Below are 7,500 nucleotides of genomic sequence, written 5' to 3' on the forward strand. Positions count from 1 at the left end.
AAAATAGAGAATTATATAACAGTGTACGAGCATATGTTAGACATGATCATTTCCTAGCAACACCACTCATAAAAAGACATACATATGAAATGGGGCACCTTGCCCTTAAGTGGTATTCTGCAGGTGCGTCACAATGCAGGAGATACTCAAATTTTAATCGATCAATGGAGATCCAATCTTCTTTGCAAGAGGGTTGATTAAGTAAGCCTTGGGACTCGGCAGATCATGAACCAAGGGCCCATATAAGGGGACGTTAAGCAGTGGCTTGCTAGTCTTGTTACAAATAAAAACATGTGTTGTAGTGTGCAAATTTGTCGGTATGTGCTTCTTGGCCAGGTGTTGTTCTTTTGTCGGCATAGAAGAAATTTTCCCACAACGTGACTTAGGCGCTGAAGATTTTCGAAGGAGGTTGTAGATAGAATAAATTTAGCAGCCTACACATTCGGGGTGTTTTTAGTTCTAAGCCACTTGGAGCCCTGGAAGCTGAACTTCCAAGCTGTTTTGGGGATGTAATAAAAACATTCAACCATTCCATTGGTAGAAGGGTTCTCAGATCTTGTATGGGGTAGGGTAATTCCACTGAAATTAACAAATGATTTCCGCAATAGATAGGGGGAAGCAGTACCCCTATCAGAGGTAATAGGGTCAGGGATATTAAATCTCACTATCCACACTTAGAGTAGAGCATAGGAACATGAGGCGTACATTGTAATTTCCATGGGAATTTCATTAGTCTAATGAGTAGATCAGTCGATAACGGTAAGCAGGTAATGATGTCCCTATGGTATGCGTAGGGGACATAATACGTCAACGTGAATGTGGGCAAAACAACACTTCGGTTGAAGAGAGATGTTCACTCCTAAATTCATTTGTCGATGTGCTTATGAAGTTTGGCATACAATACAGGCCAAGATGCAATTCTTAGCATTGTTAATAATTCCATGCTAAATGAGCTTCTTGTTCAGGAGCTATGCAGAAGATCGGCACGAGGGACGTGAGAGCTCATGAACGAAATCAAACACCTGTGTACACACGGGAGCAGGTATCCATGGTCGTGGTCTACCGTTACTAATATCAAAGAGGAGGGAGGTGTTCGAGTTATCAGGGGCGACGTCTTTTAAACAGTGAGATGTGTAGGATGTCCTATATGCTCAGGACTCTGGATATTTTTTTCTGATTCTTTTGCAAAGCAATTGTAATCCAATCCCAGTGAATGAGGGCCAATGTGATAATTGACAGGGCACTAGCAATATGATTCATTTTCTCGGGAAAATGTTGAATGTTGCAAATACATTCAGCCTCAACGGAGAGTTGTCGGCATTAACGGGTAGACCACAAGGTGGAGTGTATAGCGAAGGCGTGCACCAGAGGTATGCGGTCTGTATAAATGACGAAGTGCATACCATATAGGAATAGCGAAAGTGACGGACAGCCAAATGTACCACCCTTAATTTGTGGTGGAAGGTGGAGTAGCCGGATTCTACCTTGAGAAGTTTTCTAATGAAGAAGGACAAAGGGGGGTCGAGGCACTGATTACCTGCTCGAGTACTACACCAACAGTGATGACACTAGCATTGGTGGTGAAAAGCATATGGCATGGGAAAAGACAAAGTAGCAGTAGCTCATAGGGCATTCTTTGTGATGCAAACCGCTTCTTTAATACAGCACCACTTCAGGTTTTTTGGTTTCCATTCATAGAAGCGTAGTGTGGGCATTGGTGGCGATTTGCTGGCAGGAATCAGTAATATTACTGGATGATTCCAAGAATTCTTGCAGAGATTTGACGGTGGCGAGGGTGGGGAGATTCTGAACAACAGCTGCCTTCTCAGGGATTGGGTGTGGACTCCTTCAGAAGTGATAATGTGCCCTAAGAACAATACTTCATTGGCATTGAAGGTACCCTTGTCATACCGGACTATAAGGCCGTTTTGTTGTAGAATGCTGATCATGATGCGTAGGTAACTAAGGTGTTCCTCTTTGGAGGAATAGAAGACAAGTATGTCGTCCACGTAACATACATGGAAGGGGAGGTCCCTGAAGATACAACCCATTAGTCGTTGAAAAGTGACCCCAGCATTACAAACTCCAAAACAAGAGTAATTGAAGGTTTATATAACGAATGTGGTGGTGTTGACGGTCTAGTGGACGTGTTTTGGGTTCATGGGAACAAGATAATACCCTTTGTGGGGGTCAAATGTAGAGAAAATCTTTGTTTTATCTAAGTTGGAGGTCATGTCGGTGTTGTTTTGGAAGGGATAATGATCTGTTTCTAGTTTTTTTTTTTTTAACATGTTCAGGTGCCTCTAATCCACACTCGGATGCAAATAGTCTTTTTTTTTTTTTCATGGTGATGTGTGAGGGTGACGACCATGGACTTGACACCTATTGGCAACAGCCCATTTCATCCATTTTGTCGAACAGTTGTTTAACGACTGCCAAGTGATCCAGTTTTTGATACCTCAACTAGGCTAATACTGGGGGCTCAGTCTTCTTGTTAGGGTGATAAATACCCTTTTTCTAGCAGGAACCGTGGGTGTTAGCCGACGTTCTGGACAGAAAACATATTGAAACGACTTGAAGAGGTGGGCATAGGCATTCATGGGTGAGCTGATATGAAGAGCAAGATCTTAAGGGATGGAATGAATACGGTTTGATGAGTAAAAATCGTCGTTGATTAACTGTCGCTAAGTGACATCAACCAGGAGGGGGAATGTGATAAGATATCTACACTGAGAATTGAAAATGTGATTTCATCAATAATAAACTTCCTATTATAGTTGGCTCTTTGAAACAATACGGCGTGGGTTTTGTAACCACGGGTGGATATCGCAGATTCAGTGGCATATACCAGGATGATGCCGACAGACTTAGAAAGTGTATGCTGTGTCCTAGATAGTGGCCTTGGCAGAAGAGAATGATTTGCCCCCGTGTCTAGCAAAAAGTGCACCACCATAACTGCATCATGTGAAAATCAAAGATTAGTTACAGGGGAGACCAACACAACAAGCGATGGCCTACTTTCACGTTGGTTGAGGTGTGAGCAAATGGAAAGCCGCCACTCATGCAATTTAGGACAGGGTAGGTGTCTGAGTCCTACTTTTTCGCATGAACTTTGATCGACATTGAATAGTTGTTCTTTTCATCAGCAGTGGCGGCGGTGATGGAAGTCTTGAAGGCGATGAAGTGGCTGTCCAAATGGGCATCGACTTTGGTCATCAGGTCCTTCATGGGCCAGATATCGACAATGGGTATGGCATCGCATACAGGTATTAGAGAGTCTTGTATGCAAATGGCATGAAGTACGTTCATCTGATAAGGAGAGGTGTCTGCAGCAAAATCCAGCGAGCAACACTGGTCATTTTCCCTTAGGGCAACCAAAGCCTTTTGATCCCCCATGTATTGTTGAGATTCCTGAATATATATTAAGCCTTTCTTGCTCTATAGATACAGCAACCAAAGGTGGAAAGGGAATTTCAGAAATTCAACGAACGTTTTATATCGTATCAAAATAAATATATTAAGGTTAGTATATATCGATGTATTTTGGTTTGTTAATCTACATATCTAACATTACATATTATTTTCCTGTCAAGGAAAGTAAATGTCGATGTAATTTGGTAGATTAATCAACATATTTAGCTTCAATATAATATTATTTACTCATTCCAACATCCTCCACTTCGCAGGGAAGACTAAATGATATGATTACGATACTTAAACCTGGTAGGAATTTCGAACGTTTCATCACAGAATGTGTTCCCAGTAGTAAATAGCTCTATATTTACTCTAGAGAATATACACAGGTATATCTTACGCGCTGTTTACATTTAAGCCTACTCTCTCTCTCTCTCTCTCTCTCTCTCTCTCTCTCTCTCTCTCTCTCTCTCTCTCTCTCTCTCTCTCTCTCTCTCTCTCTCCTCAGTAATTGTGTTCTTATTTTTCTTTAGTTGTGAAAAAAGTTCTTATTTTCTCTTATTACCTAAAAATGATTATTCCTTTGCATATCTTTTGGGAACAATTCTGAACCTAATTTCTCTTAAGAAACTTAAATAAGAATCCCTGGGTCAACGTTTGAATACATTGCCAAGGGAGACGTCAAATATTAGACCAATATTCTTTTCATATAACCCGGAAGATTTTCATCAAAATTTAGCCCTAGTTTAAACTTAAGAAAATATTACTGGAGTTAATGTTAAGGAAAAATCATTTAAGAAGAAACTCCTTACGATACTGGAAATTTCCGTTATGCCCTATTTAATCAGCGTGTAAAGTTTTATTTTTGGTAAGAAATTCGACATTAAAAAAAAGATTTTTTGGTTATATCTTAAAAATTAAGTCACCATTATTGTATTTTTCTTTTTTTCTTTGCCATATTGGCTAAAGCACCGTATCTTTTAAAGTCTAAATATCTTTACAATGGATATATATTTTTTTTAATTTCTCAATCAACTCCCGTATAGAAGAAAAATTAATGGTAAATTAATATGAAAAAAAAAATCAATCGGAATGTTCCTCTTTCTTTCTGTCTATCATTAGAGATTTTATTCTGTTTTCGTAAACATAACGGTAATTATCTTATCTTTTAGATTACCTTATCCTCTTTATTAAAAATTCCAGATCCAATGTTGTACATTTGGTGAAAAATAATAATTGAATATCATTATCTATCTTTCAATCTTGCATCAACAGTAGCTTATTCTTACAGTTTATTAAATGAGATTAGCCTTTGTTTTCCATTTATTAGTATTATCAACGATAATTATATGTTCTTCTATCGTCGTGAAATTTATTGAAAAGCGTCTTTTGCTGATTTGTATATTTCTTTTAGGAATGTTGGTTTGACAATATGCCCTCTAATTATACCGTTATTTTAATAAAACCACAAAAGCGTATCTTTTATACTATTTTCGTAGAGTTGTGTATGATTTGGTGTTTATTTGTAAGGGAGTTCTAGAAAATTTTCAAACTTTCAGTTTTAAGTCTTTATTGATGTTTAAATGCAGAATACAAAACAAGTTTTTCTGCTTATAACAATTGTTGAGAGCAGGCAAGGTTACTAACTTACATTTAATAAAGTCTCGGACATTATGAACAATTGATTAATTTTCTACTAATTTTCAGTAATAGGGCATGCAGTTCTGTGCGTGCTTGATGCAATTGATGGATAATATGGCATTATTTTTTTTCAAATCACCAAAAAATCTAATTTTTCCTAAGCAATTTCTTATCTTTCCGTTTGATCATTATAATTATCATCAACATAATCATCATCATCATCATCATCTCCTACGCTTATTGACGCAGAGGGCCTCGGTTCGATTTTTCCAGTGGTCTCTATCTTGAGCTTTTAAATCAATACTCCTCCATACATCATCGTCTATTAAACGCTCCATAGTCCTCAGCGACGTGGGTCTAGGTACTTCCAACTCTTATAGTGGCTGGTGGAGCCTAGTTAAATGTTTGGTGAACTAATCTCTCTTGGGTAGTGCGTAGAGCATTCCCAATCCATCTCAATCCCATTAACCATCACCCTGATCTCATCCATATATCGCACTCGAGTAATCTCTCTTATAGTTTCATCTCTAATCTCGTCCTTCCATTTAACTCCCAATAATCTTCAGAGGGCTTTGTTTTTAAATCTACAAAATCTGTTTGATATAGTTTCATTATCATAAAACGACTCGAGTCAATACAGTAACACTAATCTCACTAGATTGATATATAGCCTGATTATTATATATAATTTCTGGGGATTTGACTTAAAAGTTTTACTTTACCTATCAATTGTCTGAGTTGCTCCTTTCAATCTTTCATTAATCTACAATTCTAAAGACACTATATTTGAGATCATAGTTCCTAATATTTAAATTGTTCTACCATATTAATCATTACTCTTTCCAAAGATATTTTATGTTCCATTGCATATTCCGTTCACATCATCTTCATTATCTACATTTGATTGAAATAAAAAAAAAATATGAAGAAAACTTGCCCATATAACTTATTGCTTAATTCTATGGCACTCATATATGAGAGTATACAGCAGTTCATCACATCAGTACAAGAAAATTTAGTAGGGATTTTCCAAAGAAATACGTACAAGGATTTGAATTATGGATAAAGCAGCCCAATATGTAACGAAATAAGTTTACTTCGAGAACCCTCGTGATGGAATACATAGTCTTTTTTTTAATTTTTTTATTTTATTTTCTTTTTTTTAATTGATTGTAAATAGGAATGTACACTAAGATGCTTGTATCATTTCAGGATAGGAATTAATTCACTAAAACCATCTTCCAATCCACGTGTAACAGAGAGGAAACCTTTCTCTAATCTTTGGTATAATAAAAGTTTCCATTACTGCATAAAACAGATTATGACATTGAACACTAGTATTGTTTCGTCTAACGTTGTGTTACAAAAACCCTTATCAAATAAAATGGAAGCAGAAAACATATGAGCTTATGTGCTTTATCGTTTACAAATACTACTTTTCAATATATTTATAGTTTCCTCTCTACTAAGATAAACCTATAATATTATCATAGATGAAAAAAAATATATTTGAATAGTTATGAAATATAAACTTTTTTATTGGTTATGATACTTTTAAAAAATACGATTAAAATTTTATTATTGCTCAAAATTTTTTTATGTAAGTTTCGTTTATGGTATATGAACACAAAATGTAAATTTACTGTAAAGAAAATGAGAATTTGGCTTCGTATACTATACTCAAAACAGTTTTTGTTAGGTTTTCGAGCATCTGATGAATAAATTGGTGTTTCTTCTTTACAGAGCTGACCGGGAGTTTCAATTAAACGCTGGTCGATTTCAGAGGTTTCATAATTTATCAACTCCACTCTAAAATTTTCCTGAAAGGTGGGACCACCTCATTCTTCTGTTGTAGAGACATAAGCTTTTAATTACAATAATTCCTACGGAACTACCTCATACTACTTAATGGGTGAGGATCATAAATATTCTTAGCTAGTAATAGCATTACAGAAAAAAAAAAATTAAAAAGAAAACAAGAATAGAAATGTGGTTTCATTTAACTGGTTAGCGAATAAAAACTTCAATGACGAATTCTTCCCTTGTTCACACTATTATGAAAACGTTATTTTTACCTTTAGGAAATAAAACTGACCATTTGTATTTTTTTTTTTTTTGGTATGAACACATGAGGCAAAATTTACTATATAATCAAAAATGTTTCAAGGCAACATGAATGCAATTTATTTGCTAATAGTTTTCTAAAAGGTGTGCTATCTATCTGAGAATAAGAAATCATTGAAAATCGTCTATGAAAAAACTCATTTGTTGAGAACAATTTATGCCAGTGTTAAAGGGAAACCTATTATTAAGGCAACATAATTCTAGTAGCATATACAATAAAGGAAAGGATAGGAATGTAACGAAACTATTATGAACATTTTCCTTAACTCTAACTCAGCTTGCATCAGTGTTTGTTCTTTCCAAGTAATTTAGCAACTTAAT

Source organism: Palaemon carinicauda, chromosome 24 (assembly GCF_036898095.1).
Source record: "Palaemon carinicauda isolate YSFRI2023 chromosome 24, ASM3689809v2, whole genome shotgun sequence".
In the NCBI taxonomy this organism is placed as follows: Eukaryota; Metazoa; Arthropoda; class Malacostraca; order Decapoda; family Palaemonidae; genus Palaemon; species Palaemon carinicauda.